At 39.4% G+C, this 27212-nt stretch overlaps 1 long non-coding RNA gene across 4 annotated transcripts in view; it reads right to left on the bottom strand.

Annotated features, from left to right (window-relative positions):
• The window catches only part of LOC108582066, a 242817-nt gene that overhangs the window by 202783 nt on the left and 12822 nt on the right, over window positions 1–27212 (bottom strand). Inside the window, exon 1 of one of the 4 annotated variants that reach the window (XR_004177321.1) lies at window positions 24363–25513. The exons of the other annotated variants lie outside the window; for them this stretch is intronic. This is a non-coding gene — a long non-coding RNA (uncharacterized LOC108582066). Of the gene's footprint in view, window positions 1–24362; window positions 25514–27212 lie in introns of those variants that run through there. 4 annotated transcript variants of the gene reach the window in all.

Raw genomic sequence — 27212 nt, 5'->3', positions numbered from 1 at the left:
CCAGACAAGAGCAAATGAGAAGGTAGGGCTGTAGAAGAAGCAGTGACTGAGAGTGATATTTAGGAGGAAGAATCATACACTCCTTAAGGAATATTGCAAAATCTGCTAACCACGGAAGACAAACACCTTTTAACTTGTCTGCCCGCTTCAATCATCTGAAGTTTCTTGGAATTTCCTAAAATATTGCCTTGACTATCTGCAGCCAGACCTGGCCTCAGAGGGGGCCATGGCCATTGACTAACACCATTTGCCATGGGCGTGTCAGGGAGGAGTGGTGATTGACAGAGTGACTGCCAAGCCACTCTCCTTTGGAGCAAGATTAACCTAAAACAAGATACATTAACACAATTCAAATTTTTTTTAAGGACCTCTATACGAGAAACACATGTTTTATCATAAAAAGCATTCCAGGGCCTCACAATCCTGATTGTTAAAAGAAAAGCTTAGTCTCTGAAAACTCTTCTTCCCTCAGACCTCTTTTCCATAAGGAATAATTCTCATCTACTGAGTCTTTCCTTCAGAGCCTTATTCTTCTTTGTCACGGCTTTCTTGGAAGATTACAGCTGCTGCTAACCAGTCAGATATCTCCCCAGCCGTTCACCCTGAATCCTTCCTTTCTTCCTAAGTCTATGAGAACAACTGTGATCACAGTCTGTGCCCTGTGCCCTCTGTCCTGCTCCACATTGACAATGGTCTGACTATGAAAGCCCTCTATCTCCTTGCAGCCTGATCATATTGCTAGTAGCCTCTGGTGTCTTTGTGCTTACCACACATGATCATGGCCTACTATGGGGCTAGCTAACCTCGGCTAGAATTTTCCTTCCAGCTTCCTGTCTGTAATATCACATCCTTCGCCTATTTCCAAGCTAATATTCAAGATTTATTTTTCTGGGAAAGACTTTCTTCTATGACATCCCCAGTCAACACACACACACACACACACAGTGTAATGTAATGCTGTTGCATTATCAAAGCCACACCTCTTTCATAGTTATGCATAGAATAAAGAACAGGATCACTTAATGGTTACAAGCTTGACATCTGGAGTCAGATGGCCTGGGTTATAATCCTAGATCTGCCCTTCATTGAGCGAGTTATTTACAATTGCTGTGATTCAGTTTCCTCATCTGTATAATGTAGATCATAATAGTAGAGTATCCACCTCATTGATTTGTTGTGAAAATTGAATGAGTTAACATATGCAAAATGCCTGGAAAAGTGCCAGGCACATGACTGGCTATAAATGTTTCTAGTATTATTACTGCTATAGTGCAGTGGTTAAGAGCAGGGTGTTGGACCTCTCTGAATTTCAGTTTCTTTATTTAAAATATGGATGGAAAATACATATTTTATGAGCTTACATGAAGATGAAATGAGATCATATCAAAGATTTTAGCATAGAGCAATCAATAAATTGCATTAATTATTACAATTATTGTTATTATAACTCGATACTGTCCACATACTAAATGAACTTGTATTGATTTTCTAAAATGCCCAGACTGTCAGAAACCTCAGAGACTGTTGACTTCGATCTCTTCATTTGCACAGGGACCTGTCTAATAGAAAGTTGACATGACTTGGCAAGGCTGCACTTCCATATGGTGAGTAGAACTAGAACTCAGTCCTGCTGACTCCCAGACCTTCTTCCCACCACATCTCATGGCATGACACCGTTTGTCTTTGTTCTCCTCTGTGTACTGTGCAAACCCTTCTAAACAGCACAGTGCACACAAACTAGAACTCTTTCTTTCTTTACTTGTAACTTTTATTGTAAGTTTGGGGTACATGTAAAGGTTTAATACATAGATATACATGTGTCACGAGGGTTTGTTGTACATATTATTTTATCACCCAGGTATTAAGCCCAGTACCCGATAGTTATCTTTTCTGCTCCTCTCCATCCTCCCACCCTCCCCGCTCAAGTCGACCCCAGCATCTGTTCTTTCCTTTTTTGTGTATTTTTGTTTTTGAGATGGAGTCTCACTCACTCTGTCACCCAGACTGAAGTGCACCATCTCAGCATACTGCAGCCTCCACCGCCTGGGTTCAAGAGATTCTTGTGCCTCAGCCTCCCTAGTAGCTGGGGTTATAGGCACGCACCACCACGCCTAGCTAATTTTTGTATTTTTAGTAGAGACTGGGTTTTTCCATGTTGGTCAGGCTAGTTTTGAACTCCTGACCTCAGGTGATCCACCGCCTCGGCCTCCCAAAGTGCTGGCATTATAGGCATGAGCCACCATGCCTGGCCTGTTATTTCCTTCCTTATGTTCTTAAGTTCTTATCATTTAGCTCCCACTTATAAGTGAGAACATGCAGTCTTTGGTTTTCTGTTCCTGTGTGAGTTTGCTAAGGATAATACCCTCCAGCTCTATCCATGTTCCCACAAAAGACATGACCTTGTTCTTTTTATGGCTGCATAGTATTCCATGGTGTATATATACCACATTTTCTGTATTCAGTCTGTCATTGACAGGCATTTAGGTTGATTCCATGTCTTTGCTATTATGAATAGTGCTGCAATGAACATTTGTATGCATGTGTCTTTACGGTAAAATAATTTATATTCCTCTGGGTATACACATCCAGTAATGGGATTGCTGGGTTGAATGGCAGTTCTGCTTTTAGGTCTTTGAGGAATCTCCATACTGCTTTCTACAATGGTTGAACTAATTTGCACTACCACCAACAGTGTGTATGCATGCCCTTTTCTCTGCAACCTTGCCAGCATCTATTATTTTTTGACTTTTTAATAACATCCATTCTGACTGATGTGAGATGGCATCTCATTGTGGTTTTGATTTGTATTTCTCTAATGATCAGTGATATTGAGCTTTTCTTCATATGCTTGTTGGATGCACGTATGTCTTCTTTACCTTTGAAGTGCTTCTGTGTCCCTGTTCATATACTAAATCCTCTCGCACATACCTGCCAAAAACCTGCTACAGTTCTCAGTGCACAGGATGTGCTCAAGTATGAAAATGACCTTCTTTAACATTTTAACATTTGTCCTTTGAAGTCTTATCATAAGGAATCTTTATATATGTGTGAATATGTCTCATGTCATATTTGTGTCTGTGATGAAAACAGTGGACTTATTCCCGAGTGCAGCATTTTATTTTCCCTATGTTCTGGCTAGCAGTGCTCTGTTAAACAATACACTGCCTCGGGTCTAAAGCTATAAAAGAGGCATAGACAACAATCTTAAAAGCAGGTGAGGCTGGTTCCATGTCATTTGTGTAGCCAAAAAGTTCCCCTCAGCTGCTACAAATTCAGTAGAACCATCAAAAGTAAGTTCTGATCATTGAATAGTATGTCCAGCCCAATGCAGTAATTTACAGTCTTCTAGGCTAACGCAATCCTTCTTTACCAGATTCCTCATTATTCCCAGTGTCACCTGCGCCCTTCTGCACTATGCAGAGAAGGTAGTGTGATTCGAGTGGAGTGTCCACGTGATGTGTTTCATTTTATTCTTTTCTTCTCTTCTGTTCTGTTTCTTTCCCTTCTCTTTCCTTTCCCACCTCATTCTCTCTCAGTTTTTCACTTTTTTTCTTCATTTCTTTCTTTCTCCCTCCCTCCTTTCCTTCCTTCCTACCTTCCTTTCTCCCTCCTTCTCTCCCTTTACTCCTTTCTTCCTTCTGTTTTTCCCACCTGCCTGCCATAACGGTCATGTCTTGCCTGAAAGGACAATGATTAATAGCATTTCCTTACATTTGTATAGTTTTTTCAAGTACTGTCCTTTATCCATTTCAACTATTTCCTTTGTCTTCTCACTTGATCCTTCACACCAGCCCCCACGAAATGAAGCAGAGCAGCCATTTCTAAAATTACTGAAAAGGAGGTTACACAGTGAGTTAGTAACAAAGCCAGGAAAAGGAGCCATGCCACTCATTTGTTTATCCATTCATTCATTTATTCATATTGAGTTCTGCACTGTAAAATTCATTACAGATGCTTACGGGGAGCCAGACTTCGTGCATGCCAGAGTTCTGTACCAGAGGGCCTCACCAGCGCCAGGTGCTCCTTCCCAGCACGGAGAAGTCAGTTAGGTGGGACTTTTCATAACAGTTACTAAGAAGTAGGAAACGAATGTCTGGAAAAGTGCAGACTTTCCATGTCTATCCTAATCCATTGGTAGGACCAACCATAGGAAGTGCTAAGTACCCTCCTGTCTCCAGCATCCCTCATCAAGCCGGAGATCCTTTATTTCTCCCCATTGTCTCTCTATATATCTATTATAATATGCACAACACTTCAATCCATTTATTTATATATCTGTGTATCTTGAACAGCTAAACTACTAGCTCCTGAACATTAAGACTTAGATCAACACCCAACACAACACACCGTGTGTGGGCACCTAGACATTTTGTGTGAGTGAATTAATGAATGAAATTCAGGATTGTACTATGCCATACTTCCTCCGGAATATAGCAGGAACCTGGAGGCAGAAGGGCCAGTGCACTGACTGTGTTGGCCTCTTTCCTTCTGCCCCTGAAGTCTAAACTAAATGACATTGGGTCTGATTTTCCTGGTCAGACTTAGTAAGGGACTTGTTACAGGCAACAGCCGAGGAGGGCTTCATGTTTGGCTCTTTGCTGACTTGGAGACAAAGAGGCAAAGGGGAACAGTTCTGATCAAAACATTTAATTATCTAGACTGTCCTAAGACATAAATTATTCCTGCAAATATCTCTAAATGCTTCAAAAATATTCAGAGTAACAGGTTTCCACTTATAAGTTATGAAGTTTAAGAATGGTTAAGTACTCTCTTTAGTCTGAAAAAAATAGCATTGCTTCTAAAGGAAGCTAACTTTCTCTAGAAGAACAACTTTAACAATGGGGGAATCTGTCCCCACACTTGGGCCAATGTTTATGGCAAATCATCAAGCTCATTAAAACTCCCAGAGAAGAAAACAAAGAGGATGGCACTTGGTCCTTGATTAAGGCTTTGCCATTGAATCCTTCAGCCTCCTACCACTGCTTCTAGCTGTCAATTTCAGAATTGGAAATGCGGGGGAAGAGGCTGGTGGGTGCACAGAAAAACTTCCTTGTGAAGCAGGGCAGTTTCCTCACACTCTGACCACAATCAAATACCATTAACTTACAAAAGACGCAGGCTGCAAAGCTGGAGAGAAGGAGAACTGTATTCCCCGAGACAGCCTGAAACATGCAAAAAAACGGAGATGAATTTGCTAGAGAATGCAAATAAGATGGCCTGTGTGTTGAAGCCCCAGGAGAACAGAAAAAGATATAAATTATAAAACTGTTTATACTTAATGCACAAATCTCTCCAGATGAGGCAGCCCTAAAACATTTCCACAAGCTAGTGATGGAGAAAATTTTTTAAAAAGCAACTTTTGCAGAAACCCACAAGTGAGTACTTGATCTTGCTCAATTTCCATTTGTTTCTTTAGGAACTTTTTTCCATAAACGCAGGCCTGGGAGCCGAGCAGTACGTGCAAAGGGCTCATCTTCCAAGGGCTCAGGGACCTCCATGTTCCGTTCTCATGCCAAGGAAAACACAGACGGAGAAAATGATCACCTCCAGAGGACTGCTTTTCATCACTGTACTCCATATCAGGGGGAAGTGTGTGTTCACAGAGTCCCAGGGACCCAGCCTATATATTGACATCTGCCTTAGAAGGGTCCAGGGAAAGTTAATCAGATTTTCTCAAGCCACGATTTGGCTACCAACTCAGATAGGAACACCTGAGAGTTTTAGGCACTCCTCACATTCAAAATGATGGTAATTTAGTGTGCTTTCATTGGCACAGGGTCTCCATCAATCCAAATCCCAAAAATGACATCCCTACAACAGACGGTTTAAAGTACAAACAACTTTGCCAGCTGAAATGGTAGAATCCTTGAAACTAAGGAGCAAAAAAATCATAGAAACAGAATTCTAGAACTGGTACAGTGTTTAAGAAATGACTCAGGTCAGCACCAGCATTTGCAAAAATAGTGTCTAAGTGTTGCCCAAGAGATGAGTATTGGTCTAATCATAACAGTCTTTTGCAGAGTGAAGGTAAGAGAAAGTCACTTTCTTTGCTGTACTCTTAGGCACAGTGTGTATCTTTTCTTAGATAAGCATCGCTTGGAAAAGTTCACACAATTCGGATTGCTCAAACCACAGAACCAGCCTTGTTACAAAGTTCCGTTTATGGCTATTAAATCTTTTTTCTTGATATCAAACAGAACAGGGCAAGCGGGTACCCAAACAGAATGGCTTTAAAAGATAAAATAAAATAAAAATGAAAAGACGTTTGCTGTAAATGAATCCCTAATTCTATAAGAAAATACTAAGGGAATGTTCTTTAGAAGGTCATGGGACATGTAAGTAATAAAGAAGAGAAAAATGTTTTAAGAAACAGAATAATGGCATGGGAAATTGATTGTCAAAGCATTATTTGAAAGCTTTCTTAAATTTATTGTAATATTCAACAGAATATCTCCTTCATGGTGATACGAATCTCTCTTTAAAAAGAATCAACACAAAATCTCATTAATTTGAGCCACACTATTTCAGAATTCAGGATAATTCAAACCAGACAGCTAAACTTACTTTTGTAAGTTACTGCCAATTCTCTTTAAATACTCAGTGCCAACAGGAAAAGACATAAAAATGTCTTAGCACTTTACAAACATCAACTGACATACAAATAAATATAATATTATAATTTTTTATGCATACATGAAAAGTTACATGAAACTTCTAAATGGCAATACTTTGTTAATTCTGAACACAGCACAGAAGGGAGCAGCCAGGTCTTCCCTGGAAAGACCTGATTTCCGCATTTTCCAGGCCATTTTCTAGCTGTGGGAGCTTGGGGAAAACCACGTGATCTCCCTGGGTCTCCGTGGTTTCTCTGTAAAAGGACAGTTAGTTTAGTAATACGTCACTCCAGAACCAGAGGCCGTCTTGAGCCCTCCAGCTTTTGGGTCTCTGTTACAACTTTCATGTAAATACCAACTGTTTTTCTTTTAGATCTCTTTAGTTCACATTTCTTCATAAGTTTAAACTGATCCACCCATAAATTAATTCAAATGAACAAGATTTTGTTGCACAACACACATCTTTCAGGCTATAATCTGAAACATATGTTGACCAAAGGAATATATTTATCTTCAATGCTGCTCTGGGCACAAACAGAACAGCAAACCAAACAATGGATGACGATGGTGATGATGCACTTTCTTCTCATCTTGTTCATTTCTGTAGCAGTCTCTGCCTTTTGGAGCCTAATGATCATGGAACAAAACAGCCATGGAATGGCAATCCGTGCTGCTTAATATCTGTCTCTTTGCTATTTCATAGCCAACTTGTAGTTTACTAAGAAACTTCTTCATAACCCAGTTCGGGTTATACGACTAATTCAAAAGAGACCTTGAAGTCAAAATACACTGTATATATAGTAGTATATGGTGATATTCTCACTTGAAAATTGATACCATAACATGACTGTTATTTCTCAGAGACGAGAGCCTCAACATCTAATGAATTATGATGTAAACAAGAAAAAAGGGAAGAAAACAAAGTATGGGATGTAAGTCACAAAAATGGTTTTAGAATCTAATTGCTGTTTACTGAACTGGATTTATTAACTATGTGGCTTTGGGCAAGTTACCTAACCTCTCCATGCTTCAGCTTCTTTACTCATGAAGTGGGCATAATTATTCTTAATTCATAATGAAACTAAATGACTACATGAGATAAGGGATGAGATAGTGCCTTGCCCGTTATCTGCCGCAGAGGAAGTATTTGTAAATACTTTGTACTTCCCTTTCATGTAGACATTTGTAAGCCCAGAGAATGCAAAAATATTCATCTTTACCTATGATAGACAGACGATTCTCACTTAAGACTTTTTATAAAGAGAAAGTCATTTTCTGAAGGTTTTCCATTAATATAATCAGAAGAATTTAAAATAATCTATAAAACACAGAGACAAGAAAACAAGTTTCTTGACTGTTTTTAGCCCTGGCTGTTGGTATTGGTTTCACTCCCCCTCCCCGGCTCCCAACTTAATTGTTGTCTCCTAAAGGGCAGGCACAGGGGCTTATCTTGGCGTCCCCTGCCAAGCCTTGCAGAATCCTCACATGGAGTATGTGCAACGTGAATATTTGTTGAGCCAAATTTATCTCAAAATTCTTCTGTCCATCAAGACAGATTGTTTTTAACTCATATGGTATTTGGATACAAAACAGTCAACTTTCATGACCCCAGATGGGTCAGCAGATCAGAGACTGCACAAGAAAAACACTTGACATCTGTGAATTCCAACTAAGATATTCATGTTTCCTGGTTCTGTCAAAATACCCTTATCTCTAAGTACAAAGAAAGGTTAGTATTCTGAAGGCATGTCAGAGGTTTCCTATTTAAGTTTCTTCCTAGATCATAGTGATTCCATTCATTGGTGACAAAAAGACTGGTACTAATTTGTTATAGAATTCTTAGCAACCAACACTTTAAGGAGTCACAAAACCCACATGTTCATTCTCTTGGCCTTTCAAGCACCCACTTCCATGGGGAAGAGCTTTTGCCCTCAGCCAAACAAGTACCCTTTCTTTTTCAAGTATCATCAAAATTCATATTAATGAAATTTTGATGACATTTGAAGATCGTTCATTGACTTAATAGAGATTTGCATAACTACCACATGATAGACAGTGTTCTAGATGCTGGTGCTTATTAGCATTAGTAGTATAAACAAAGCATCTCCTACTCCCTTCCCCACCCCCCACAACACACACCTGCTCTCTTGTACTCTACATTCTAGCATCGGAGGGACAAACAGTAAACAAAGAAGGTAAATATAATATAGTAAATCTGATAGCGAGAAGTGCTCAAAGAAAAAGAAAGTAGGGAAGAAGCTTCAAGAGAACGGAGGGGAGTCAGGTCTTGTAAACGTGGAGATTACAGAAAAACATAACAAAGACACTGAATGTCTATGCATATGTTCACCCTATGGTGGTTATAATAATAGTAATTATTATTATATATTAATAATCTTTCTAGAAAATGCACCAACTAGGCTGACATATAAGAATAGGCAGAAATTGGACTAATGATAATTAGGCTAATGATAATATATTGATCAACAGGCACTCGGACAAGCAATTCCATATGTTATGCCATGAATCATCACAATAGCCCATAAATTCCATCTGTTATCCCATGAATCCCCTAGGGAGGAGGTAGTGTTCTCTTTTAACCCATAAAAATAAGGAAACAGCACAATGAAGTTATTGGCCTGATGTCACAAACCTAGTGGTTGAGTTGGATGTGACTCAGGCCCCAGGCTCTCCACACTAAACTGCCCTTTGCCACAAGCCCAATAATGATATTCAACAGATTTAAATAAATATGTCCAAGAAATATAAGGAATACCTTATTTTCTAGAAGACAGAACATATTTTTGATGTTCCACTTCTGGAGGGATTTACTAAATTTAATCTGATCGCTTTGCTCTGAATTACACTAAATTGCATGTGTGTCTTTCATGGCAGAAAGTACCCAGTATTCCATAACTTTGAGCATTCTTAAGTTTCTGCATTTAAACAAAAAGTTGTTGTAATTTATGAAGGCAAGATAAGGCAAATCTGCAGTGTGACTGAAGAACAAGCTCAAGAGAAAAGAAACACAAGGCTGATTAAACTAAGCTTATTGGCAAAGATTTGTGAGGACTAGAATCTGAACGTGTCCTCTGCTCCCTGAGCTTCACAAAGCCTGGACTGCCAACTCACAAACAAGAGCTGGGGTCCTAGGAAAGAGTGAGTGAAACTATGTGGGCTGACATGAAAATACACCCCTTAACAGCAGAGAACAAGGCAAAACTCTCAAATTCCATGCTATGCTCAGGCAATTTAATTACATTTTAATTATTTATATCTTGCTTTATTCCAGAAACGATAAGATAAACAAGATGTAGAAGGGAAAAAGAAAGGAGAAAAATATGGCTAGCACTATGGAATGGAAACAGGAATGGAGCTAATACAGAAATACAGGCCATCAAGACCTAAATATTTGCAGGAGGTGTTGAGGGGGTAAAAATTTAGCTCTAAACTGGCTGGCAGCCAATCAAAAAAGAAAACCTAACCAGTTACATTATTCAGTGTCTGGGAGATAAAATATGTCTCTTGTGTTCATATAAAAGGAAGTGTTATTAAATGATATTCTAGCTCCCCACAAAGAAATCCTTTCCAATTGATAAAAGGCAGAAGAGGGCTGAGCTTCATTCTGCACAAGAAGGGAGACAAGATGGAGTGGACAGATTATGGGTTCCTTCCTCTACAGATAACCTTGATTGTTGTAAGGATTAAATGACACCATATTTGTAAGCTCCTGGTAGGCTCTAACCCATGGTAGGGGCTCAAAAAATGGTGGTCATTATGATGAAGATGAAGATCAAAAAGAAGATGATGAAGAGAAGGAGGAGGTGGAGGAGGAGGAAGGAGACTCCTTCAAGACTCAACTTTAGCAGTTACTCATTAAATAACCTTGGGGAAGTCATCATGTCTCTGGGCCTCATCTATAAGATTGGGGAATATTATCTATTTCATGGGTTTAATGTGAGAATTAAGTGAGATAACATGTGCGCAAGAATTTTTTAAATGAAGGTACCTTTCCAAGGAGGCTATGATTGCTAAGCAATTATTCTGTGATCACTCACACAGAGCCATGCGTAGCTGACCCTGAGTGAGTGTTTTCTTTCTGTGATGATGGAGACCCATGGAGGTAAAACTCCCTACCCTTTGCACTGTCTGCTGTAGACACATTTGTTCTCTGCCATCTAAAGACTTTCACATGTACTATTCCCTCTGCCTTGAGCAACCTTCTTCTCTTGCCATCCTTCACTTAAAATCACATACTCTTCATTCAGGGCTCAGCCCTTCTCCCAGAAAGTCTTCCCTGCCTTTCTTGACTGACTTCTATGTATCTCACACTGCCCTATTTGTCTCTGGCCATAACACTGCTTTGCAATATTCAGTGTTCTTGTCCAGACCCTGACACTGGACCACAAACTCCTGAAAAGTAGAGAATATACTTCCTCCTTACCATTGTAGCTGTGACCTGTAGCCCAGGGCCAACACATGAAAGGAATTCAGTAATATTCATTGAATCATGAAAAAGTAAAAGTGGATTCCAGGAGACCAGTCATGTGATTCTTCCTTTTTCTCCTAAGGTACTGTGATGCTGAACTGATTGTCATTCTTTCTTGCACTGAGGATGTAGCATCCACATTCTCAACTAGAATTAACAAGTGCTAGAAATTATACTTAAACCTGCTGCGCTCATTCACGTTTCAAAGCCATCTTCCAGAAAGTTTAGCAACACTAAAAAAAAATTTGTTTAGATCTGAATATTTTTCATCTGAGAGCATTTAGAAAGGTTCAATAAGTCAGTTCAACAAATATTTATCTTGAACCAAGTCCTTTTTTTCTAAGCTTTTTACAACTTTGCTCAGTTCAAAAGAAATGTAATCCCTTTTATTCCTTCATTTGTTTATAAATCATTAATATGATGGTTTGAATGAGCTTTTAAAGAGGAAAAAAATCACCCTTTCATAGTTGTTTAAAGCAGCTTTTTCTGTTAAATATGGAGGTCATTTTTTACATAAGAGAAACCGAAATATACCAAGATACTGTTGCTTCCTAATTTGTACCATTTAAAGTACCAAATTTGACTAAATACATGTTCCTATTATGTTTCTACATTTTCAAGATGTACCTAAGACTGCAGTGGGCCATTCAAAACTACTCAGCAAGTCAGCTATCAAAACCTTCAGACATTTTCCAGCAAATAGTGAAAGGACATTAAATGTTTTGGTCATCTAAAGCCACAAAGAGCTGTTGAATGGAAAAATAAAATTACTTGGGCTGCTCAGTGAAGCTAATACCCAACATATGACCTTTTTTCACAGCCTTATTAATATCTTTCACATCACAAGTGGTGCCAGAATTGAATAGAGAGACTTTAAAACAAGGCTGTTTATAGGCAATAAGCTATTATCCTCTAGGACTTAGCAAACTGGCTGTCAGCCAACCTTATATTTGGATACTCCTGGAAAGATAAAATATGACAGTTAATTGGTTTATGTGAGAAGAGTAATATATCTTAAACAAAAATATAGCCCATGCCAGTCAAATGCTAGGGAAGATTCTTTTCTCAGAAAACCACATTGACAATATCAGACACATGGAAGCAGAATATCTTAAATAATAGTTAATAATGTATTAATGTTTTCTCTGGGCATTCTCTTTCTCCCTTTACACACTGGCTATCAGCCTGTACAATTCCTTCAAATTGAGCCAATCTGTAGGTACTCCAAAATCACTGCAGTTGATAGATAAAAAGTCTTATCTAATATATTTTACAGTAAATTCCCACATGGTACCCTAAATCCATGCTAAATTGATCTATCTCATATAGACATAATGTGTAAAAGACTCTGGCGGTCAAATGATTCAACTCAGTCCTTTTGCAGCTAACATTACTTGTCCCCTGTTACATAACAGGGGGTTATTCATAGAAGTTATTCATAAACAAGTTATTCATAGAGTCAAGTCTAGAATGCAGGTCTCCTGACCCTTGCCCAGGGCTGTCAACTGCCCCATCTCAAGTCTTCAAAGCCTCCTTCCCATGAGGCAAGAGTAACTCACTGTTCTGAAGCTGTGTTAAAGCATGCACATGTGTACACGTGTGAACACACACCCCCCTTTAAAGAGCACTGTATTACTCCATTCTCACAATGCTATAACAAACTGCCTGAGACTGGGTAATTTATGAAGAAAAGGGGTTTAATTAACTCACAGTTTCACAGGCTGTACAGGCAGCATGGCTGGGAGGTCTCAGGAAACTTACCATCATAGCGGAAGGCAAAGGGGAAGTGAGCATGTCTTCACATGTCAGAGCAGAAGACTGAGAGTAAAGGAGGAAGTGCTAGACACTTTTAAACTATCAGCTCTTGTGAGAACTCATTAATTACCAGGAGAACAGCAAGGGGGAAATCCACCTCTACAATCAATCACCTTCCACCAACTGCCTCCCTTAACATTGGGAATTAACAATTTTACATGAGATTTGGGTGGGGACGTAGAGCTAAACTATATCAACTATCTACAGTTTGCTTGATTAAGGAACAATTTGCACACATTTCCGAGTCCACCCAGAAGGAGTGAAGTATAGTCTGAATGGAAAGTGTAGTGGAAGAAGTTTCTAGAAGCAAAAAAGGAGACTGTTCTCTAAAAACTTTGTAATTAAACTAAAGAGAAGAAACAAATGTACAGCCAGAAAGGAAGCCCTGGTCATAGAAAGTAAATAGTGTGTTCACTCAGAAGAATAAGGTTGTGTACCACGAGTATGGCCAGTAAAATCAGTGGAGAAGAAGACTTAAACAATGGCTGGAAAATGTAGAGGGGTCACAAATTCGAAAACTCTGGACATGAGATAGAATGTTCCCTTGACAAAAGTTCCATGCATCTCACTGGTATTGGTGGAGAACAGGATTTCTTAAAGGAGGCAATCTGGCCAGAACATACTCATTTGTCCCTGACATAGAGGAACCTCCATTTGTGTTCACATCTCATCACTGTGATTCTGTGATCCCTGCATCAAATCCCAACTGGAAGAGCTCCTGCTTCCAGTTGCAGTTTCAGACTTGCCGTGGTTTTCATTTAGCCCTCATCTCCTCATCTACTGAAAAGATTAATAGCCAAACACCAGTGAGACCAAGGCCAAACACTAAATCTAAGAACCACAGGCAGAACAGAGTTTAAGGTTGCCAAGCGAGGCATTTGGAGATGGGCTGAGATTAGACAAGCAAAAAAGCCACTGAAAAAAATTAATAAGGATATGTTTGCAGTGAGTGTTTAGGCTAGAATCAGGGGACAGAGGAGGGGAATGTATGCAGTGGCTGGCTGAGTGTAGCTGGCATGATTGGCATGCAAAAGACACAAAAAGAGAAAATTTTTATTTATAATCTTTTTTTTTTTTTTTTTTTTTTTTTTTGAGACAGAGTCTCGCTCCATTGCCCAGGCTGGAGTGCAGAGGCACAATCTCGGTTCACTGCAACCTCTGCCTCCCGGGTTCAAGCAATTCTCCTGTCTCAGCCTCCCGAGTAGCTGGGACTACAGTCGCCTGCCACCACGCCCAGCTAATTTTTGTATTTTTAGTAGAGACAGGGTTTCACCTTGTTGGTCAGGCTGGTCTCGAACTCCTGATCCACCCTCAGGTTCGAGATCACCTCTCGAATTCCTCAGGTGATCCACCCGCCTCAGCCTCCCAAAGTGCTGGGATTACAGGCATGAGCTACCATGCCTGGCCTATTTATGATCATTCTATTCTATGTTTTCAAAAGATATTTGAACATCCATTTAGGCTAACTGCTATGGATAGATGCCTTTTCAGTTGTAATCTGCAATCGGATAATGTTTTCCCAATTTGATGAATATTCTTATTAGTTCAGAGAAACAAAATCATATGCTTGATTCTATACTTTCAATGGCCCTAGTAATTTCCAGCAAAGAATTCTGAATTAATCCAGGAAGACATTGTAGGGTTTCTTTCATTGTATTTCTTGCCAAAGGTAGTGGTGGCCCTGATGAACCACAAGCTCTGTGATGCCCAATCGCTTTACCTCTCCAAGGCCCTCTTGCATCATCTGCAAAATTAAGGCATCAGTTCCAAAGACCTCTCCATTCTCTCCTACTCTAACAAGCCATGAATCTCGGAATATATTCTGGGTTTGGCTCGAGTACATCTTTACGTAGATATTTTATCTATCTTACTGCAACAACAACCACATGCCCCAGATGAGAAAACTATGCTGGAAAAAACCCAAGGCTCTGTCAGCATAATGCATGGGTGTGGCGAAGACAGGCAACTAGATTGTGTGTGAGTCAAAAACATGATTAGAAAAAGGCAGATTCTGATAAACAGCTCAAGCTCTTGGAATGTAGCTAAGAAAGACAGCATATAAAATAGTCCATTGATTCAGAACATCACAAGTCAGAGAGGGTAGTAAAAACAAAACAAGAGAAGGGAAAAGATGCTTTTAGGGTGACAATACAGTGAAACATTGCTAATTACTGTTCAGTTATTGATACTAAGCCTACATTTTCATTTAGGTGGTTTTTAAACTTTCTTAACCCCATAATTTGTGGTCAAATCACACCACTGCTCACCCCTCTCACCCCAAAATGAAATTCTGCATTATCCTGAAATGTGTGATTTGCATTTGAAAAAATTTTGAGTTTTTCAAACGTTAGGTTAGGTGTGAGGAAAACAAAAATGGAAAAGAAACATCCCTTCTAATTATTTCCACTCTAGATGCTTTTCTTAAAAAGAAAATAGTTGCTTCCTATGTAACGACCCTGTACGTTATGCACATGTATCCCAGAACTTAAAGTAAAATTTAAGGCCAGGTGCTATGGCTCACGCCTGTAATCCCAGAACTTTGGGAGGCCGAGGCGGGAGGATCATGAGGTCAGGAGATCGAGACCATCCTGACTAACACTGTGAAACCCTGTCTCTACTACAAATACAAAACTTTAGCCGGACGTGGTGGCAGGCGCCTGTGGTCCCAGCTACTCAGGGGAGGCTGAGGCAGGAGAATGGCGTGAACCCCGGAGGCAGAGCTTGCAGTGAGCCAAGATCGCGCCACTGCAGCCTGGGCAACAGAATGAGACTCCATCTCAAAAAAAAAAAAAAAAAAGTCAAATTTTTAAAAATGTTTTAAAAAGATAGTTTCAAAGAACACTGAAACTTTCATCATCTTCACCATTATCTAAAAATTTGCTCATAACTTATTTCAGAATTTGAAGGTACACACAAACTATTTCTCACTCCCATTACATGACTGAAGATACATAGGTTCAAAGAAGTCAAGTAACTTGACCAAGGTCACACAGCTGAAAACAGGAAGGTAGTCGTCTGGGATGCAGGTTTCTCTAAGTCTTAGACTACACTGCCTGGCTTGCCTCTTGTTTGGAGCAAAATGCTAGGCAACAAAGCCCCCACGGGCAGCCTTTTGGCAGAAATCTACTTCTGTTGGGGGTGAATGTGCTGAACCCCAATTGCTAAGAATAGCTCAAAGCACCTTGGAAGGAGTGCTGGTTTCTAAAGAAATCCCCACTTAAGGGGTGTGCCTCCTTCCCCTCAGCCCATCTGTTGTTATGAATCTCGAGTAACGCATCAGAGATCATTCAATCTATGGAAACATATTGAAGGTATTATATATGTCAGAGATATCTTCTTTCATATTTCCATTAAAAGCTCCCAGCTATGCCAAAAATGTTTCATTCCCAAATGAGGTACATTTCAGTAAATGAGATGACGGATAGGACTTAAAGAATCCTCTAAGGAAGAAGGAAAGTTGCAAAAAGAGATGGAAAACTTGCCAAAAAAGAAAAATGCAGGCAGTCTCATGAGAAAGGGTTTCTTTCTTTAATGATACACTATCTTTTAAGGCCTGTAACCTGCAAAGTACAACTTTCCGTTCATGTCACTTTTCCAAACTTCTGTTTCTAATTAGATAGCAAAGATCAGTGGGCCAAAAAGTGGACAGAAATGAATCTATGTGGATACGCATGTGTTTGGGAACACACATGCACAAGTGCTCCTGCGATCGTGGGATGCATTGTTTATTGGAAGAAATGCAGTGATTCTAAAAGTGTTCATTGCCAAGTCTTTCCCGATTTCAACTAGTGGCCTCAGAGTTGTGTGATGTACATTTAAACTTCAAAGGATCTTTCCACTTTAGGGAAGACCTTTTCCCAACAAATATAGTTTTTTTAATTTATGAAATTCCCAGTCTGTTTCAGATACAAAGTGAGAAACTGGAGATGCAGTTGTGACCAGGATAGACCAACTCCTGCCCACATTTAGATTTTATTCTATCAAGCAAGTCTTAAACACATCTTTAGGACAACTTGTTACACATGTATCAGTGAGATCTAAAGAGAGTGCCCAAGTCCTAGAGACATGGCAGGGAGCAGCTAACTCATTCGCATCTCTAATTCTCTAGATAACCTCAACACTTACAACTTGGAATCCTTGCAAGGTCTGAGGGTGTCTGTGACACCACACTGCCAGAGAAGAGACACAACAAAAACTCCTGGGGTGATTCTTCCTATTGATTTGAACCTACGCTTGCCCCTAATGCTTTAGTAATTACCAAGCGCCTGGTTACTGTTCAGTTATGATGTTGCTTGACCTCACTCTGACATTTGCTAATGAAGATTATTCCTATATATATATATACCCAGGACTCCACATAGTACTCAATTAATACGATGTATGATTAAAAAATAGGTAATACTAAAAAAAAAATAGAAATAGTACTCTTTATCATAGAGATGTAACGTAGTCATAATACATTCAATTTTTTTTTTTTTTTTTGAGACGGAGTCTTGCTCTGTCTCCCAGGCTGGAGTACAATCTTGTGGCGCAATCTTGGCTCACTGCAACCTCTGCCTCCCAGGTTTAAGCAATTCTCCTGCCTCAGCCTCCTGAGTAGTTGGGATTACAGGCATGTACCACCATGCCGAGCTAATCTTTGTATTTTTTTAGTAGAGATGGGATTTCACCATGTTGGTCAGGCTGGTCTCGAACTCCTGACCTTGTGATCTGCCCATCTCAGCCTCCCAAAGTGCTGTACTCCCAAAGTACAGGCGTGAGCCACTGTGCCCAGCCAATACATTCAATTTTTTAAATTATCATTTAGTTTTCATAGTACAGTTAACACTATTACAATAAATGAATATTACATGCGATTTCATAAGCAATCCTTTTTCCTTGTCACTCTACATATTCCATACTCCTTTACCCTCCACCTTCATGGAGGGTAATTCAATGGAGATTGGAGATTCCAAAAGTGCTCAACTGAGCACATCAGCACATGCTTGGTTCACTTAACAAATACCCAGGAATGCCTAGGACATAGAAGAGAGGTGGCATCAATATAAGCCACCATGTATTGTATGTAATATGTCATCAACTGAGTACACAAAATGCTAACAAAAACAAAATTGGTTGCCAGTTCAGTTTTAAGGCACCACAGGAGATCTGATTATTGCATTTATTCTTTTTCACCCTCCTCTGGTTCTGGAATCTATCTTCCTGTCACACACTCCTGACATTTTCCGACTCCCACTTGTGTGAGGGTCAAATAGCCTAATCTCCCCCTTTCTCTCACTAGCAATTGAGTCATGATTTCTATGCAAATAATCAATATGCTGTGTAGCCACAAGTTCACTGCCCTCTCTACTTTAGAAAAGAGCCAGTAATCTATCCAATTCATAATATATTCAAAAAGCCAATTTTCCATTATTACAACACCTTTTTTTTTTTTTTTTTTTTTGAGACAGAGTCTCACTCTGTCTTCCCAGGCTGGAGTGCAGTGGTGAGATCTCAGCTCACTGCAACCTCCACCTCCCAGTTTCAAGTGATTCTCATGTCTCAGCCTCCCAAGTAGCTGGGATTACAGGCACGTGCCACCACGCCCAGCTAATTTTTCTATTTTTTGGTAGATACGGGGTTTCACCATGTTGGCCAGGCTGGTCTCGAACGCCTAACCTCAAGTGATCCACCCACCTCGGCCTCCCAAAGTGCTGGGATCACAGGCGTGAGCCCCTGCACCCAGCCTTACAACACCATTTTGCTTCTAATGAGAAGCAAAACTCTTCTCATTAACATTGCCACTGCACTTGGCCTAACTCAATGTCTGGAAGGTTAGTATTATTCTTTCTACTGATAGATATTAAGTTACATTATTTTAAAATAATTCTTCAGCATTCCAATCATTCTTTATTCGGGAAATAAAACAAATAAATGGTCAAACCATTCTCCATTCTAGGTTCCAAAGACCTTGGCTGACTGTTGTCCAATCCACACAGCACTCTCATAACTATTTGTTATTCCAAAGAATTCAGACAGATTTTCTCTTCCTAATGGCAGCAATAATCATATTCCTTTCCTATCTATCTGTAAAGGGGCGCTGCAAAACCTGGAGAGTTTCAAAAGTATCCTCTATTATTTTACCTTTGTTAAAATCATATTAAAAGGCACTATTATGCCCACTTTACAGATAACAAAACTGATCTCAAGCAAGTTTAATGACTTGCTCCAGTTGAAATAGATACTAAGTGAAGAGCCTGGGATGCAACTGGGTGTCTTTAAGTCTGAGTCCACAGCCTTCCCCCATAATCTTCTTGCCACATTTTCTTGTCCCCGGTCGGTGTTCAGAACATGCTGTCTTCAAAACACACATTCCTGAACACAACACTTTCTTCTTTTTTCCTCGTGAACTCACTGCCTTCAGGAACTCTTTCTAAATTAGGAGGAAAAAGATATCTAAAGCAAAAAACTCAGGGAGAAATTGTAGGGGTATTTTTGTATGCGTGCTTTCTTTAAAATGCAGCTTCCTTGGAGATATTAACTATTTCGCAAATGTTATCCAGGCTTGGCATATTTGTGGAGGCCCAACACAGTTTCTCCTCACCAAGGGATGGAATATCAGACAGCATGTCACTAATGGAGAGGGTGTTAGGGATAGAGGACAGACCTCAGAATCTCCTGTCTCTAATCACTAGGCATCACTAGGCACCTTTCCAACTGGGCTATAAAAGCAGTAGCACTCTCAGTTGTCTGATGCATTCTGACACAGTAAAGAACGGCCATAAGCAGGACCCTGCTGCACCGTCCTTGGACTGACCTGGAGGCAGCCACGCTCTTCCTTCTACAGTAATTTCTCACGTCTGCCCATTCATGAGAAACTTTCATGACTATATTACAGTCAGAAGTCAGAAGTTCCTATTACTTGTTCAAGGGAATCTCGAGCCACTTTGTCTCTTCCTAAACTCATCTCCTGTACAACCTTCTGAGCCCCACAATGCACACACATGTGCTCGCAATACCACCTCCATCACAGCTAAAACGAATCCAATTCTTTCTTCATTTCTGTTGAAAAATTCTATTTCAAAAAGGATTTTAAGCATCCCAGGCCAGGGAGATGCTCTCAGCTCACCTTCTTTCCTCTGTCAATTAATAACTTTCTCACCACCACAACCTGGCCCTCTCTATAATAACGACTAAACTAAAATTGTCATTGATGTGGCACTTTAAAAAAAAAATAGTGAAGATTTTAATTATCCATTCTTCATCATGAACGTCCACAAACTGAAGAAAAAACAACATGGTCAGATAATTTAAATCAAATGTCTTAAGACAGTAGCAGATGATCCTGGAAGAATGCAATTTACAGAGGGATGGTTTTCCTCAGGGTTCACCAGCTCCAGAACCACCTTTGCCTTCACTCCTACTCCTATTTCTCTCCAAACTGCCTTCCTCCCATTTTTCTGCAAGTGAATCCTATTTTTAAAACTAGCCCCATCGTCTTTGCCTCTGAAGATGTGTTTTGAACTTGGACTGGAGGATGGCGTGTCGCCTTCCTCTGTGTTTCTGGAGTTTTGTCTATGTCTCCATTCTATCACATCTCACATGGCATTGTAATCAGTTGGTTGTTTTTTGTTTGTTTGTTTGTTTTTTACCCACCTCTCACAGTAAGTTACGAGATCCTCAGGAAGATAAACTATGCCTTCATTATAATTGCCTTTACTACCTGCTAAATCTGGCATGTAGCAGTCCCTGGTAGGATTTGTTCACTGCATCTTACAGTACCATGGGGTCATCTGAGTACCTGCTGATACCTTTGTGTTAGCACTTTAGTGTCTTAGCTAGGACTCTATGTCTTGTATTTATCTTTACCATCAAACTAAGCTTCTTGGGAGGCAGGAGGATGGCATTTTTTTCTGGAACTCTCACAGCACCTACCACAGTGCTTTGCTCATGGTTGGTGTTCAAAGATAAATAATTATCAACAGTAATTATCATTCTCTTATAGAGGTATGTAACTGCCAATAACTGAAGTCCCAGATAGATATTTGCGATATTGTTCCCAGGCAGAATTAGGTCTTTAGTCCAAGAACAGGATGCCAAACCTTTGCAGGTATTCATGCCACTTGACTGCCCTTTTAGTCATAGCCCCTGCTCATCAGACCTCCTTTGGCTGAGCTGAGGTGAGAAACCGCAAGTATAAAAGGCATCCTTTTTCTTCATGAGAGCACAACCACGTAAAAATAAGCACAAAACATTACTATGAAAGATGATGGCAGCAAAAATTAGGAATGTGTGGAAGCCACGTAAAGTGCAATGACTACTAGTATCGGGTTCAAATCAACATGGTCAAATTCCAACCACTACCTGAGATCAACAGTCTTGTCATTTCTTGGTTCTTAGGTAACTATGAGCTCAAGATACAGCAAAGCATGGAGCAAAATGAAAGTTAAAATTCACTCATGCTATGGTTAATTTTATTACTAACTGGTAACCACCAAAGTGAATGGTAAGTTTGACAAAACATATATTAACCCCTTCCCTGCTGGTAAACATTAGAATCCTCTAACATTCCCGCATTCCTAAAACAGTAGCGGACAATTTTCTTGATAAAGAGAAAGACTTGAAGAGAAGATGAATGGTAATTTATATCAGATGGTGACTTTGTGATAAATAATTCAGAAATACTTTTAATTTAAGAATATTCATTACAACATTTTCTATTCACCAAACAGAAAGCCAAATCATGAGTAAACTCCTATTCACAATTGCTACAAAGAGAATAAAATACCTAAGAATCCAACTTAAAAGGGATGTGAAAGACCTCTTCAAGGAGAACTACAAACCACTGCTCAAGGAAATAAGAGAGGACACAAACAAATGGAAGAATATACCATGCTCATGGATAGGAAGAATCAATAAAGTGAAAATGGCCATACTGCCCAAAGTAATTTATAGATTCAATGCCATCCCCATCAAGCTACCAATGACTTGCTTCACAGAATTGAAAAATACTAGTTTAAAGTTCATATGGAACCAAAAAAGAGCCCCCATTGCCAGGACAATAGTAAGCAAAGACAACAAAGCTGGAGGCATCATGCTCTCTGACTTCAAACTGTACTACAAGGCTACAGTAACCAAAACAGCATGGTTCTGGTACCAAAACAGATATATAGACCAGTGGAACAGAACAGAGTCTTCAGAAATAACAGCACACATCTACAACCATCTGATCTTTGACAAACCTGACAGAAACAAGAAATGGGGAAAGGATTCCCTATTTAATAAATGGTGCTGGGAAAACTGGCTAGCCATATATAGAAAGCTGAAACTGGATCCCTTCCTTACACCTTTAAAAAAATTAATTCAAGATGGATTAAAGACTTAAATATTAGACCTAAAACCATAAAAACCCTAGAAGAAAACCTAGGCAATACCATTCTGGACATAGGCATAGGCAAGGACTTCATGACTGAAACACGAAAACCAATGGCAACAAAAGCCAAAAAAGAAAAATGGAATCTAATTAAACTAAAGAGCTTCTGTATGGCAGAACAAACTACCATCAGAGTCAACAGGCAACCTACAGAATGGGAGAAAATTTTTGCAATCTACCCATCTGACAAAGGGCTAATATCCAGAATCTACAAAGAACTCAAACAAATTTACAAGAAAAAAAACAAACAACTCCATCAAAAAGTGAGCAAAGGATATGAAGAGACAATTCTCGAAAGAAGACATCTATGCAGCCAACAGACACATGAAAAAATGCTCATCATCACTAGCCATCAGAGAAATGCAAATCAAAACCACAGTGAGATACCATCTCACACCAGTTAGAACAGCAATCATTAAAAAGTCAGGAAACAATAGATGCTGGAGAGGATGTGGAGAAATAGGATTGCTTCTACACTGTTGGTGGGAGTGTAAATTAGTTCAACCATTGTGGAAGACCGTGTGGCGATTCCTCAAGGATCTAGAACTAGAATTACCATTTGACCCAGCCATCCCATTACTGGGTATATACCCAAAGGATTATAAATCATGCTACTATCAAGACACATGCACACGTATGTTTATTGCAGCACTATTCACAATAGCAAAGACTTAGAACCCACCCGAATGTCCATCAATGATAGACTGGATTAAGGAAATGTGGCACATATACACCATGGAATATTATGCAGCCATAAAAAAAGATGAGTTCATGTCCTTTGCAGGGACATGGATGAAGCTGGAAACCATCATTCTCAGCAAACTATCACAAGGACAGAAAACCAAACACCGCATGTTCTCACTCATCAGTGGGAACTAACAATCAGATCACCTGGACACAGGGCGGGGAACAGCACACACCAGGGCCTGTCAGGAGGTGGGGGGCTGGGGGAGGGATAGCATTAGGAGAAATACCTAATGTAAATGATGAGTTGATGGGTGCAGCAAACCAGCATGGCACATGTATACCTATGTATCAAACCTGCACGCTGTGCACATGTACCCTAGAACTTAAAGTATAACAACAAAAAAAAATTGTCTATAGACAACTATACACCTGCACTGCCCAAGACACTAGCCATTAGTCATACAAAATATGGCTATCGAACACTTGAAATGTGCTAGTCCAAATGGAGATGTATGGGAAGTATAAAATACACTTGAAAATGCGTAGACTTAGTAAAACCATGTAAAATGTATCATTAACAGTTTTTATATGAACTTTATGACATACTTTAGATATAATGGCTTAAATAAAATATATTATTAAAATTAATTTTACTGTTTATTTTTACTTTTTTGATGTAGTTACCATAAAATTTTAAATTACATATGTGGCCTGCATTTTATTTCTATTCGGTAATACTACTAGAGATGACATGGCAGCAGAAACCCAGTAAAACATGGCTTATGCTATGATTCACACTGCTTTCCTCAAAATCTAAGTGCAGGTAAGACAGTCTGGGATCAGCTTTAAGGATATGTAGTCAAATTCACACAGCAGAAACCATAAAACTTGTAGCCAAATTTAAATGGAACTAACGGGAGGAAGAAACAAGGAAAATACAAAAGAACAGAAAATTCCAAAACCGTAATTTTTGATCCTAGAAAATAGCGTATGCACTCCTCTACTAGAGACATATACTGAGACACTACCTTCTCCCACCTCAACTCCTTCATATCCAGCTCCCTGACGAAGACCCATCAGGTCACTCCTCCCGTTAACTGTCCTCAGGAGACACTAAACAGTACAGAGCTTGGTAATGAGAGACAGACACTCCTTCTGCTACTATGGATGGATAGTTACTGAAGGTCACTAATATCTGATGCAAATTTCCAGGTGTTCTTTATGGAAAGGATGGTAGTCTTTGGTCCTTTCAAATGGACACATATAACTTATTTCATGTTTCCATTAGAAGCACAAGAGGGGAAGCCCAGAGGGAGATGATACTTACGAAATAGAAAGTAATTACCTTTCTTTTTCCTCCAACTTCCAAGACAGGGAGGGAAATTCATTGATGAGTATTTATTAGCTAATGATGAAAGGGCACTTCAAAAATGAAAATGGCTCTAAAATGAACTGCATTATCCTGATTGCAGAAAATGGAGACTAAAGAGAAAGGGCGCTCTATAAAATGTCCTCGGCAATTGGCTCCGTCTCTCATGAGCCACTCAGATTCCTTTGTCCCTCCCACGGTAATAACTTGTCTTCATGGTCATAGCCAAGAACACATTCTTTGTTTGGTTACATAAGCTTCTAAAAATAGTAATTTATCATGGAAATGCTAAATGATCCTTGAATATAGTGTTTTAATGGACTATTAAGTTATTGCAGTGTCTATTTTCTTTAACGTATTATAATTAAAGATAAAATCTTTTTTGGTGCTTTGCAAACTACAAGTATATCAGTCTCATGCTTTGGATATTTTTTCATCTTGAAAAACATGAAGAAAGGTTTCCTGTGGTCAAAGAAGTTTCACCACAGGCAGGGAGATGAATTTTCTCCTCATTAGTGAGGTCCAATAAAAAAAAAAAGAGGAGGCTAATTCAAAGTGTAATTTATTTTTTCTGTCTGTCTAGCTAGGTTTGATAAATGAATTCAAAGTAAAAGAATCTGAGAAATTAGCTGGCAGAATATTTAAAGGAAACCTAATAATGCGTTCCTCATTTATTGTTTAGTTGAGAACTTTATAACCGAAAGAATCCCAAGAAATAATCTAGTTAATGTCCCTCTAAAACCAGAAGGGTAAGGTACCACTGAAGTTACACAGCAGGGCTGGCTCCCTGTCCTCTGTCCTGGATCACACGTTATCACTCACCTTAGCACTCAGTAAGTGAACAAGAGGATAAATGAATGAAAGAAAGAAAAGAAATGACTCAAACAGAACATGAGTACTCTTGGAGGTATATAATACCAAGGTGTTAAGATGGGGCTACGGAAGGTAGGAAAAAAACATAAAGAAATATGGGAGACTTTCTTCACCAAACTCACAAATGACCAAGATGATATAAAGAGCCAGGAAGGCTTCCTATACAGTCAACTTCTTCAGTGTTTTTTTTTGTTTTGTTTTGTTTTGTTTGGTAAATTTATGTTTATTTTATTTTGTATTTTTTGAGACAGGGTCTCACTTTGTCACAGGCTGGAGCACAGTGGCGCGATCATAGCTCACTGAAGCCTTGACCTTCCAAGCTCAAGCAGTCCTCCCACCTCAGTCTCCTAAGCAACTAGGACTACAGTTGTGCACCTCCAGGCCTGGCTAATTTCTTCTTTATTTTTTTGTAGAGACGGGGTCTCCCCATGTTGCCCAAGCTGGTCTCAAGATCCTGGGCTCAAGCAATCCTCTCATCTTAGCCTTCCAAAGTGCTGAGATTACAAGTAGGAGCCACTGCGCCTGGCCCAGTGTTTTGTTTTGATAGTATTTTTTTAATTGAGGTGAAATGCACATCACATACAATTAGCTATTTTTAAGGAAATAATTTAGTAGGATTTAGTAAATTTACAATATTGTGCAACCACCACCTCTAACTAGTTCCAAAACATTTTTATCATCCCCAAAGAAAACTCCATACCCATTAAGCTCCCCATTTTCCTCTTCCATAACCCCTGGAAACCACTAATCTGTTTTGTTTCTATTGATTCACCTATTCTGGAGATTTCATATAGGTGGAATCACACAATATGCAGTGTTCTGTATCTGGTTCCTTTCACTTAGTCTGATGTTCTCGAGGTTCATTCACACCTAGCATGTTTTCAGTATTTTATTCCTTTTCATGGCTGAATAATATTCCATTGTATGTGTATGCCACCATTTAGTCAACTCTTTCTTATCCATATGTAACTTATGTGTGGTAACTTTTGATTTTCAGTACTCACTGAACTCCCTGCCATCAATTAACATACCCTTAAGAGTCTTCACTCAGACGCCAGTCATTGTTCAAAAAAATGGAAAGCTGTTTTAATATTGCGCTAAGTCAACATAAGGACTCTCTTTGTAAAATCTGTTATATTCTACAGAGCTTTTCTAACGACAACAACCCAAGGAAATGAGTACTATTATATATTATCTTTTTTTTTTGGAGATGAGAAGACTTTCTTGTAGTGAGCTGAAGTAGCCAGTCAGTGTCACAGCTGGTAAATGGCAAGACTAGGACTGGACCCCTTCCCTTTCCATCCACTGCCCAGGGTCCGAGCTCAAAACGTGTTTCATTTTCAGAGTGAAGAGATCTGAAACTCTGAGGGACTCACTGCACATTACCCAGCCCCACTCACTCTACTTTGCTCCAGTAATTGAGGAAATTCCAGGAGCAGTGAGATGGAGTCCTGCAGATGAGGCGCTTGAATTAAATACGTTCCCAGAGAAACCTCCAAAGAGGGACAGGAGTGGATATGAGGGTTGAGAAAACTCTGAGTAAAGCTGCAGAATATTTCAGAAGTAAGGAGAGAGACAGAATGGAGCTGGGATGAGGTTTGTTTGATGTTTAGTGGTGGGTTGGTTGGTCCAAGTCATAGCTTGACATAAATTCCAGTGTTAAATAGAGACAATCCAGAAGGTTGACCATTATGACAGCATAGACAATTGAGATGACAATAATTGTACATGCATTTCAAAAACTCAAATGATACAGCATAAGTTCTCCCCATAGGCACAGTGCTTTAGAGTTTATATAACACTTTCACATCCATTATCTCCTGAGGTCCTCATAACAAGACCATTAGGATACACATTGTTATACCCATTTTCTTGATGCAGAAGTTGACAAGGACAGTTAAATCCGGTAGCCACACAGCTAATAAGTCATGAATCCAGGACTCAAATGAAAGT

Source organism: Papio anubis, chromosome 12 (assembly GCF_008728515.1).
Source record: "Papio anubis isolate 15944 chromosome 12, Panubis1.0, whole genome shotgun sequence".
Taxonomy (NCBI): Eukaryota; Metazoa; Chordata; class Mammalia; order Primates; family Cercopithecidae; genus Papio; species Papio anubis.
This window is presented reverse-complemented; position numbering and strand designations above follow the sequence as displayed.